The sequence below is a fragment of the Macrobrachium rosenbergii genome, chromosome 49 (genome assembly GCF_040412425.1).
Source record: "Macrobrachium rosenbergii isolate ZJJX-2024 chromosome 49, ASM4041242v1, whole genome shotgun sequence".
NCBI lineage: Eukaryota > Metazoa > Arthropoda > Malacostraca > Decapoda > Palaemonidae > Macrobrachium > Macrobrachium rosenbergii.
In genome coordinates this window covers 26,498,606-26,511,105 of record NC_089789.1, presented here as the reverse complement: position 1 = coordinate 26,511,105, position 12,500 = coordinate 26,498,606, and the positions used below count along the sequence as shown (strand labels likewise).

At 37.6% G+C, this 12,500-nt stretch overlaps 1 protein-coding gene across 8 annotated transcripts in view; it reads left to right on the top strand.

The window, feature by feature from the left end:
- The window catches only part of LOC136832197 (endothelial lipase-like), a 38,003-nt gene that overhangs the window by 4,040 nt on the left and 21,463 nt on the right, over positions 1 to 12,500 (top strand). The window contains exon 1 of one of the 8 annotated variants that reach the window (XM_067093003.1): positions 1 to 33. This exon is cut by the window's left edge and continues 784 nt beyond it. The exons of 6 other annotated variants lie outside the window; for them this stretch is intronic. The gene's annotated coding sequence lies outside the window, so the exon portion shown is untranslated. Of the gene's footprint in view, positions 34 to 8,302; positions 8,342 to 12,500 lie in introns of those variants that run through there. One more of the 8 variants, XM_067093005.1, reaches the window with a different exon arrangement.

Here is a 12,500-nt window from a genome sequence, read left to right as displayed (position 1 = left end):
CGGGACGGTGTTAAGGCCTGGTTGACACCGAAGGTGAGTCACATACGTTGCTGGAAATTAACTGAGAGTGATGGTTTCTGTAAGGGAACTGAACGTAATTTAAACTAAGATTTAAGTTACAACAAGGGAAAATCATGACCATCTTTAGTAGTGAACTAGAAGGGACATTTTTGTTTTAAAGACATTATAGTCTACTTCAATTCCATCTGTCCAATCACCAACGTAGGTTTTAGGTTGACGTGGCAATGCGCGTGGCAGTAGTTTGTTTCACTCCATCCGCCCATTCGCTAACGTATGGTTTAGGTAGACGTGGCATACGCATAGCTGACTCGTGATTGGCTGAAATCAATGATTCCGATTTAGAGAAACATGCCGATAGATATCGATGATATAACAATACCAACACATGGATGACGAATTTGTAACAAATAGTTTACTCCGGTAAAACGCAAAAGAACGATGGCCTTCAAATAATATTTTCTTTATCTCATTGTACATAAAAAAAAGGACATCCACATATGCGATTGCGAATTAAAGGCATATTGATGATTTCTTAAATGTAAATTGCATGGGTAAGTTAATGTTCGAAATAGCGTGAAATATTGTTGTCTATGAGGCTGCCTGCGGCCTAGGGGAGGTGAATGGAATAGCCACTGCAGACTGCAGTACAGGCTGGAAGGCGGGAAATTTCAGTTAATACGTGGCATAATAGCAATGGTATTGTGGTTTTCTTGTCAGGATACTCAACATATTTATATAATTTTTTTCTTAAGTATACAAATCATTATAATAGCTCAGTGACTGGCCACTTTCGGGACTATTTAGCCAAATAACTTGTCGAACAAAAGTCTGAAATCCTATTCAATTCACGTCATCCTTAGATGTCTAGCATAGACATACATATATCTTTTTTTATTGTTGGGCACTGGAACGATACTTAGATAGAATAGATAGATAAAGGTTACAGTAAAAAGTAATTTTGACTGAAGTAGAATGAATGTGTAATGAAAAGAAGGCCAGTAAAATAAAATATCTGGCGAATCAGTTGCTTAGGCTGAGCTGAATTGTTCTGTGGTTCATGTTCTAGCGGCAAACAATATTAAAGTTTATTTTTCAACTTGTTATCATCATAAAGTTTTTTTTGTATGCATGCATTGCAACTGTACATAGAATAAAGTTTGAACGATAAGAAATCTTGTGATCTGAACAGTTTGTTTGCTCAAATCTAAGTGTAGTCTGGGCTGTACTAATGAGATTAACCATAATTATTGAAAGTTCATCGTTGTTTGTGTTTGATCTGAGTACACTGCTTGATACAAGGTCGTCTTTGGTGTGCTCGTGCTGGTACATTATCGATACAATTCGGGAAGTTCATGATATATAAGAAACATTCAAATATCTTACTGAAGAAATAGTTTAATATTTATCATGCCAATGCCAAACCGCAACCTTTTAAGATAAGTACGCTTGAAACAAGTCCCTGGCCCTAAAAGGACAACGATCGTACGCATGACATTGCTCATATATAGCGAAAACGGGAAGTCCGAAGTCCGCCTGCTCTCGGTCCCGACACTTTTCATTTCATTCCTTGCCGCAACCTTGAGACAACCTCTTTACCAGGCCGTACTTACCTCGCGCTCTGGGAATCCGAGGAGCGTTTCCTTCTCAATGAATGAAAATTAGACCTTGAAACGCTAGACGTCTTGTTGCGTGTCTAGAAGAGAGAGAGAGAGAGAATATGAAACCGAGTACGTCTGAGAATGTGTGTACAATTGATGGTTACGTAAAGCTTAGTTATTTTGTGGAGATTATGTTTTCTAATAGGCCTACATGACTGAACATGATGTGTCGGTATATACGCATGTACAATATTTATTTGTTGGTAAAACCACAGGCTTCCATAGCTTGTGAAGCATACTGCAAATACAATACCCATCGTCTGGCTATGTATCTACTATAGTTTTTTCGTTGTTAATAAGGTCACAAACTTCCAAGCTTTTCAGTTCGATAACGCTACATTATGCCAGCTGAGTATGAAATACGATTATTATAAAATTACTGTGGGTCACTAGAGAGAATTTACATTTGGCCTTTGAAATAAATGTATAACAGAAGCTATCCTAAACTTCAAACACGCTTCAGTATATGCATAGGGTTAATTTTGGGCGCGCTATAATATTTAGTAAGGACTGTAAACGATGAATTTCCAAGTCATGTTTAACTTACAACTGAATCCTTGGCACAATCTGATAACACACACGCAAAAAAAATAATTGAAGGCCCTCAGCGTCATTTAGACCAGGGCTTCAAGATAGTTTATCCATTCAACGGCCTTTTTTTTTTTTTTTTTAGGTGCTTTGCCACACTGTCGTTCTTGACAAACTGTTGACCGTTCGTTTAGCAAATTTTGGCTTGCTCAGATGAGTCGAGTTACGATCTGATAAAACTGGGAAGTTTGTTTCCGGGCGTGACTCATCAGATCTTCCCATGTCAGGTGGTCATGTGCCAGTGTTCGAGTTTTTGTGCATCCCGACTAGAACCTTTCTGCAGTCTCACCTCGCAGAATGGCCAATGCCCAAGATGACAGGCGAATCTGGGAGGAATAATTGAATTGCAAAAACCGCGTCGCTTGAAGATAAAAAAACTTCATTATGGAGAGGGAATTTAGAAAGGAAGTGCTTGGGAGCTGTTTTGTCGGGAAATGAAAGATTTTCTCGTTGGGTCACCGAGGGAAGGCCATCGATTCTAAATAACCTTACCTAGTGCATGCGTTTACTGCCTCCGAGGACGCATGGGTACTATGTGATTATAATAATCTTCGGATGTTCAGCAAGTATTAATAAATATTAAAAGTGCCAGTGATGAACAATCATAGAGATAAAAATTAAACATTCAGACAGAAAAACATACACATGCACACACACACACATATATATATATATATATATATATATATATATATATATATATATATATATATATATATATATATATATATATATATATATATATATATATATATATATATATATATATAATATATATATATATATATATATATATATATATATATATATATATATATATATATATATATATATATATATATATATATATATATATATATATATATATAATGCTTGTCAAATTCTGCCCAGAAGCCCACGCAGATAAAAACAAGTACTATAAGAAAAAAAAAAATAGCATGGCTAAAGTCAAGAAAGAGGGTCCCTTGGCTAGCAACCTAGTCCATAGAGACTTGTTGTGAAACGGGCTGTACGCTCCTAAAGCCAGTCCCCTCCTAAGAAGATTAGGCGAATGGCGGAATGCGTGTATGTGCGTGTGTATATACACGCATACATATATACATACATGCATACATACATATATATATGGGCTTGTGTGTCTGTGTATGATTGTAAGTGTATGTTTTTCTGTTTGTCTAAGGTGCATTGTGTGTGTGTGTGTGTGTGTGTGTAAGAATCGAATGGATAAAGAGTTATTGTGTCTTGAGTCATCAAAATAAGTCTAGACAGAGCAGTTGTAGCAATTATTATAGTGTCAAGAATGCTATAGGACGAATGAAACACTAAATAAAAAAAAAAAACTGAGGGTCGAAGGGTTCTATGGATAAGACTGAAACAGGAGAAAGGGTTAATTCTAGTGAAAGTGCATAGTCCTAAAATAGAAAATAATGAGTGTGAAGGAGATTGTGGCTGGGTTGGTTCTGAGAATATGAGAGGGTGGTCATGCTAGGTGATTTAAGTGCAAAGAAAGGTGTCAGAGAAAGTGATGACAGTTTTGGTAGGTATGTGATTCCATGCAGTTAGAGATAGTGGAGAGAGACCAGCGGAAATGGTTCCAAAGGGGCTTGATTGTTGGCGATACCTGATCTCCGAAGGAAAATATTCACAATTATACCTGGGAAAAAGAAAATGGTTAGAAAAGGCGTTGATGGATGTAATGGGGAGAACAGGAGCGGTTGGAAGTATATCTGATCATTATTTGGTTGCAATGAAGTTGAATTGATATATATTCAAGTCAGAAAGGAAATGCAGAAAATGGGTCTGTAAATGTGATCAAGGTAACTGAGCGTGATAATCAGTTTTCACTGATAAGCAATAAGGGACAATGATTAACACATGGGTGCACTATTCGTAAAAACGAGCAAAATATTCGGTCAGCAATTATAGTTCCTATTTACTGCTGGTTTTCTAGGAGGCACAAATCCATTTTGATATAAACTCAGTGAAGGCGATGTTTTTAAAGCTGGTTGAAGAGAATGCATATTGATATGAAATACGTCCGTTTTCCTTGCAACGACAGACTGTTTCATGAGATACTAGCAGTTTCAACGTAGGATTTATTCATTGATCAAAATATAGTATATAATCAGTTACACATTACTGAGTGACTTAACGACATCTCGGGCGCAAGCCGGTTAGAATGAAAGAAATTGCTCAGAGTAAAATCATAAGTCTGACCTCAGAAGAGAGAGGGAACAGAGCCTAAAAGGAATCAAGTCTACAGGATGTCCCACGGTCTCTGGAATTGCCTCGTTTCGGGTGAAAAGAAAAACAAAAACTTAGCACTTTCAAGGTCTGCTGCACCTCATACCAGTTTTAGAACAGGCCTAAAGGCATCGGGACAACAAACTTGTTTTTCAGCCCATCTAGCACCCCGTTTTGCCATGGTCATTACATGCCTGATGAAGGGGCTTCCCACTGACTCACAAAAATCTTTAGCAATGAGAAGCGCGATTTGGCTAATTAAATTCTTCTCAGTCATTCGCATATTGTTCGTCGGAGTGTTTGGGCAGCCCTTCTCAGTTTAATTAAGTGAGTTTAACGAAGTTTGCCTCTGTGGTTAACGTAGGCAAATTTTTAGTTACATTAAGTTACCACTCTGAGTAGCTGTGTTTGCTTCCAAAGGTAACAGTTAGATCACTGAGTAGCTGTGTTTTTCCAAAGGTAACAGTTACCACACTGAGTAGCTGTGTTTGCTTCCAAACTGTAAAAGGTAGATCTTGTGTATAATTTTCCTTGATAATTTTTAAGCCCCTTAGGGGGTTCGTGCCGTTAGTGCACCTCATGAGGTGCACTGTCTTCCATTACTTGACTCCCTCTTTAATGCCGTAGCTGCAACACCTTTCGTTCCTTTTACTGTACCTCCTTTTCAAACCTTTTACTGCCATTTTCCCTTTCAGCGCTGAATGACCTCGTAGATCCCAGTGCTTGTCCTTTGGCCTAAATTCTATATTCAATTCATAATTTTTAAGCACATTTTAAACATTATAATTATTCTTGTTATCAGCATTTCTGCCTTTTTTTTTTATAGGTAAAGAAGCATCAACTAATAATGTAAGCACACTTTGGACCTTTGAATAACTGGGGTACATATCAGACGCAGAAATGACATCTTTCACATTTAATGAATCTGAAGCAGATGAAAGATACTTCTATGCGGCTGCTGCATTCTTCTGATGCACCGAGATAGCATTAACCATCTCATTCTATGCAATCAATTAGCTCTTCGTTGGTCGAGTCGGTAGAGCTGCAGACTGGCACTCGCTGGACCGGAGTTCGATTCCCCGGCCGGCTGATGAAGAGTTAGAGGAATTTATTTCTGGTGATAGAAATTCATTTCTCCCTATAATGTGGTTCGGATTCCACAATAAGCTGTAGGTCCCGTTGCTAAGTAACCAGTTGGTTCTTAGCCACGTAAAATAAGTCTAATCCTTCGGGCCAGCCCTAGGAGAGCTGGTAATCAGCTCAGTGGTCTGGTAAAACTAAGGTATACTTAACTTATACAATCAATTATTGTTTGCTTTGTCAAGATAAACATAACTAATAAGTACTGGAGACATCAATTAAAGGAAAACCAATGTCATTTGAAGATATGTTTCAGTTGGCATTCTCCGCCTGATGAGAATTTCAGCAGCACTTCATGTAACATAAGTTCCTCATTGGACGGGTTGGTATCGTTCTCAGCTAGCACCCTGCTGGGCCCGCGTTCGATTCTCCGACCGGCCAATGAAGAATCAGAGGAATTTATTTCTGGTGATAGAAATTCATTTCTCCTTACAATGTGGTTCGGATTCCACAATAAGCTGTAGGTCCCGTTGCTAGGTAACCAGTTGGTTCTTAGTCACGTAAAATAAATCTAATTCTTCGGGCTAGCCATAGGAGAGCTGTTAATCAGCTCAGTGGCCTAGTTAACCTAAGGTCTACTTAACTTTAACTTCGTGTAACAGCTCCTGCCCCTTCCGGTTCTTAACACTAATAGATACTCTTTCCAGCACGTAGTGGGCTTCCCACCTGCATTTCGGCTGCCATCCAAACCCGGTTTTGCCACATTTTTTTTTTTCCCTTGTACCATGGAGGTTAAGGGTTCAGTGAAACTGCAGACACTGGACATACCTGAGACTTCGTTCATATCTTTATATTTAATGCTCTCGGTGTCATTTTATTAACCAGCATTCTGTAATGAAGTATTTATAGTAATTTCCCTTTTAAAATCTGCGCTTGTTAGTCTTTGTATCATTTTTCGACTCCCTGTTGTATGTTTTATGTACAAGTGTTATAGACTTAATATAGAATTCATCGTCAACTACTATCCTGATAAAGCACTTGAGCAGAATGTCAGATCAGGTGTAGCTTTTCCTTGATCAAGTTGGCCTTCAAGGACTATACTAATTTTCAAGAAGTATAATTACTTTTCGAATTATAATAGCTATTTTTTAACTATTTTCTTATACCTACAACAATTGTTTGATTAAAAATTTCCACTTGGTAAACTTTAACATGTAGACTAATGTCTAATGGCCTCTTTTCTCGGCTAGCTGTCCATTGGGCAAAAGAATGTATCTAATTATAAGAATAACACCCTCTTGATCTTTCCGCAAACACCATTTGCAGGGCGTAGTTCAGGTTCTGTGCTCGGAACCAAATAAACTGGGCATCCAAATGGGATGTAAGGCTATCAACATTCCATCTCCTTAATGGGATCATTGCACTGAGTAAAAATACCGAAGCATCTATGATGTTGAAAATGTGAACACTTGTTTGAAATATTGGTCCATCTTGACTACCAGGTATAATTATGAAAAATAAATAGAAAGAGCAGTCTCCAGATGTCAGCGTACCAAAACGATTGGGGTATTAACCAGGTATGTATACCTTTGTCAAAATCCATGGGAAACTCATGCTAAGTAAAGTAGACGGCCGCACGAAGATATCGTTTATTAATATAATTTGTCGACCACACAATATAGAAATGGCTGTATACAATACTTTGATCCCCGAGGAGTTAGTACTAAACACGGTTTCCCAAGAAGCATCCGCCATGTTTAGTACTAGCACCTCGGAATAGGTGACGACAAAGGTGAATACATACCGGGTTAATACTAAAGACTGGTGCCATCTGCTGGATGATTAACAAACTCTATGGCCTACAGATGCTCTGATGACTGAGGACAGAGAAAATGGCCTTGTGTCAAGTCAAGGCATCACTGGGATTTGGCAATTTCTGTCCAGTAAAAGAAAACTGAGCCACAGGATGACCTTATGATGCGTTCGAAGTGATTCAACTCAAGCCCTGGAGTTTTATTGGACCACTGTCAACATGCCATATTCAGTTTTCCACTTTTACATAAAACAAACCCCTTTGATGAAAAGATACTGATACAATAGGGAAGTGTTATATATACTCATAGTTAAACATTAATTCTTACAGTTGGGGGATTTAATGAACGTAGTTTGCGTATTTCTTTTAGCTCGGCTCAGCACAAAAACATATCTTTGCTGATTATATAAAGGATGGCAGAAGGAGGAGTAGTTTTTATTTATTTATTTATTTTTTTTAAATTTTGCGTGTGCGTATTAAGATAACAACCAGCTGGATCAGGTTTGTTAGCCACACTAGTTTTTGTGACCAAAATTCAAGGTCCCTTCTTCACTTGCTAGAATGTTAAGATTCCACATTTGATGGATTTTTACATTCCAAATCGACGTCCAGAATACTCATCCATGATTATTTTCCATTGCATGCAATGCTGAAACCTTTATTCACGTTCTAAATTTACTTAAGAGGCAACTATTTTTCTAATTGCTCCTCATTAACCTTAGAAGCGATGACTTTACAGTTTTGGGTAGATGAAGGATGCCCCTGATGCAAAATACGCCAGACGGGCCGTACCCAAATGCCAAAGTGCAGACTGGTTTGGGTTGCCATCCACAGTAGAAAAAAAAAGAAGAAGAAAAAAACAGAATGAAGGGTACCGATTCTGGAGCTCATTCTACGAGGAGGTAGCACAGCACTTAGAAGGGCTGACGATTGCACGGTAGGTTTTCGGAAGAGGTTCCACATTCTCAGTCATTTCATTGTCATCTTCGCCTGCTTTGTCCATCACCATGAGACCTTTGTCCCATGGTAGATGCTGCGTTAAATGAGAATTATTTCCAGACTCAAAAAAATAAGTCGTAGGGAACATTTCCAGACTCAAAAATGAGTCGTAGGGAACGTTTCCAGACTCAAAATTGAGTCGTGGGGAAGGTTTCCAGATTAAAAAATGAGTCGTAAGGAACATTTCCAGACTCAAAAAATGAGACGTGGGGAACCTTTCCAGACACAAAAATGAGTCGTGGGGAACGTTTCCAAATTCAAAAATGAGTCGTGGGGAACGTTTCCAGACTCAAAAATGAGTCTTAGGAAGGGTCTGTAAGGTTCAAATGTTCGTTATAAAAGAACTGGAAAGTGTTAAGGATATATAGCATACAATGTAATTTGTTGCAAGCAATAGGTATTTTTGTGATATATTGAAATTACATCGTAGGCTATGTAAAAGTGTGTCTAATGTAAGGTCGTGTTAGACCTACATGGCTGCTTAATATTAATATACAGGTGAAGAAATAAGAGTAGTCAGTGCAAGGGCAGGAGATGCAGATGAACAATTGTGGCATAACAACAACTGTAATGAATGCTTAATTGGGTGGACATAGTCGGCAGGTGATAAGTTTGTTTCTTGCAATAAAGAGAAGCTGAAAGTTAAGTGTTAGTGAGTGAGCTGTTTTGAAGGTATATAGAAACCAGGAAGATGGAGTAGTGAATGTTTGTGTACTTGATTATTATGAGTATTTGAGCATAAATGTTATGGATGATGGTAGAATGAGAGAACAAAAATATCGCAGGAAGATGAAGCAAGGAAGGCCGCAACATCTTCGTAACAGATTTGGAAGAGACAAGGAGTATCTTTGGCAGCAACAGAAATTTTAAGGAAATTGCTGACTAACTTTCATTAGTCGAAAAGAATTGTGTAGGACGAATGGGGATGAGAGAAAAAAACCAGCTTGCACTATATATGGTGTAGAAAGCGTTGAAATAGTCGCAAACGTAGAAATGCGAACGAAGAATGTTATGGCAGCTAGTAAGTTGATCTAAAAGTTTTCAAGGGGTCTGGACATGAGGATAGAATTGTTGAAATTAGACAGACAAAATGTACTTATAGCTCGGGAGCTCTAAGAGGGAGGATACAGTAGGTAGGGAGGAAGAAGAGGTGTTGGAATGGAAGAGAGAGCATGCGAGATAAACTTGAGTGAAGCAGTTCTTATTTGCGGAGATGGGTGTGCCGATGCACTGCTTGTGAACCTTTTGAGTTAGCGTGTGCTGCAGCTAATTTTGTGGAAATTACGTTCAAAAGAACTTTCATGGCTCGGTGGTCAAAAAAGTAAATGATGAGAGTGACATTTGAAATGCTGTTCTTGGAAAGCAATATATATATATATATATATTATATATCATATATATATATATATATATATATATATATATATATATATATAAATTATATATATGTAAATATATATATATATTATATATATATATAAATATATATATATATATATATATATATATATATATATATATATATATATATATATATATATATATATATATATATATATATATATATATATATATATATATATATATATGTATATATATATATATATATAATTCATATATATATAAATATACAGTATATATATATATATATATATATATATATATATATATATATATATATATATATATATATATATATATATATATATATCATATGCATGTGAGTGTGTGTAAGTGTGTGTATTTTCATTTACCAAGCCGTTGCTTCTGAAACAGAACGCTCTAGAGATGAACGTAAAAACAGCCACTACCATGATCAGTTCTTACTTGTCGAACAAGAATAAGACCTGTAGTGCATCAATCCTTTCTAGTACCTACAAAGAAGGCTCATCAATAGCGTCCTGTACTTACCCCTTTTCATGCACACTCTCGCGCATACTGGATCCTATTACCCTGCCATTTCAAAACTGCTGTCACTTATAATAGCCAAAATTTTTTCGGTCAGTCCTCCCCTAAATTCCAAAAATTCCACCGTATACACATCCTTCACTAACCTATCATTCTTCATCCTTTTTTCCAAGAGGCCAAATCACCTCTTAGCACTCTGGTCCATCCGTTCACTCTCGCCAACCTTTTCACGGCAGCTTATCACACTTCCAATTTTTTTGACGCCACAAATGATGCCCAAACCGTTTATATTAGCAGCATCGGTTTCTTTTCTGTCTCATTCACAAGAGATGGATGAAATGAGATTATCAAAAATAGTACTAATGGAGTACCCCTACAAAAATGACATAACAATGAAACAACTGACCGTTCCGAAATCTAACTCTCTCTCTCTCTCTCTCTCTCTCTCTCTCTCTCTCTCTCTCTCTCTCTCTCTCTCTCTCTCTCTCTGCTCTTTACAACAGAACTCTAGACCTAAATTGCTCCTACGTGATCTCTCTCTGTACTCTTTACAACAGAACTCTAGACATAAACTGTTCCTACGTGATCTCTCTCTGTACTCTTTACAACAGAACTCTAGACCTAAACTGCTCCTACGTGATCTCTCTCTGTACTCTTTACAGCAGAACTCTAGACCTAATCTGCTCCTACGTGATCTCTCTCTGTACTCTTTACAACAGAACTCTAGACCTAAACTGCTCCTACGTGATCTTGCTCAGTACTCTGACTCAGTACTTTGGTTAGACATTCGACTCCGCCTCATAAACAAAAACGGGAAGAAGTTAGACGAACCGTAAACTTTTTTCCGAACTAACCCCTTCGCCCTTCAAAGTAACCACATTCCTTTACGCTAATCCCCTCATTTGCACTTCACCAGCAATCAACAGAAGATTCTTTGATATAAAGGGAAAAATAGCAACGTTAAATAAATTCCCTATGATTGGCTACTGGAGAAGCAATCTTAAATTTAGGTCTACCCTTTCCTCTTTTATATCATTCAGACCTCTTTTCCTTCTTCTACTCTCGGCAACTCTTTAAGCACAGCATTACAATCTCTTCAGAGAGCATCTGTTCATTTTTGTATTCTGTTCTAAGATCTAAAACGTTATTAACCTCTATCTCTGCATCTGCTTTCTCCAGTACTTCTTTTCTCCCTAAAGAACATGACACAAAATTTAGTCAATCATATAATAATGATCTCCGTTCACTCCTATGTTTACCTCATTCATTCTCTCCTTGACTAACTCGTTCATCCTCCTATACAGCCTCTACATGATTCCATTATCTGCCTGCAACTGCACTTCAAACGATCTTCTTCTCATCTTCACAAAGCTCCTTGCCACTCACACACCGAGCACTTATTTCGTTACACTTACGGTGCAATTGTTCTACTTTAGCATCCTACCCTAATACCAACTACCCTCTCCTTAAGGGTATCCTCTCGTCTTTCTTATCAAACTCACTTTTTTGAATTACATTCGTAGTCATAATGTGAAACTTTCCTGTCCAATTAAAATAACCCCTTCTTTGCATGTTGCTTCAGCCATGTCCAGTGGTCACTTTCATTCGTACCGTGATATCTGTCAACTTACTTCCATCCTATCTATACAAAAACAGTTTAGAAAACTTTTTCTTATTTTTGAACAACACATTACCAAAGCTCAAGACCCTTTTCTCATACATGTCCACACGATACTGCCTTTTCTTTTGCTTGCAGCACTCTGTCCCAACCAAGTATCATTACTCTCTTATCTCACACATTTGCATTCAAATCCCCTAGGACATCCGCCGTTCCCTTTTTTCAGAGCTACTACGGCACTTACTCAGACTCTCCCTGAAACTATCTTCCATTTTCATTCTCTTTCATTCTTGGACCAAATAAACTTGCTATCGTATTTTTTTCCTTGCTGCATCATGTTTCACTCAAATAATCCTTGCCCTTATCCATTTCCCCGGGTAGCTGGGTGGCTCAGCATCTCTTCTTGTAATTGTTTTACTTATTGCTTTACTTACTGAATTCTTGTTAGATATTTTACTTGTTGAATGGAGTATATGTTGCACTATCTCAGGCGCCTAATGCTGTTGCCTGCTGCTATCCATTTCAGGGACCGCGAGTAATTGTTTTTCTCAAATAGCCTACAATATAATTA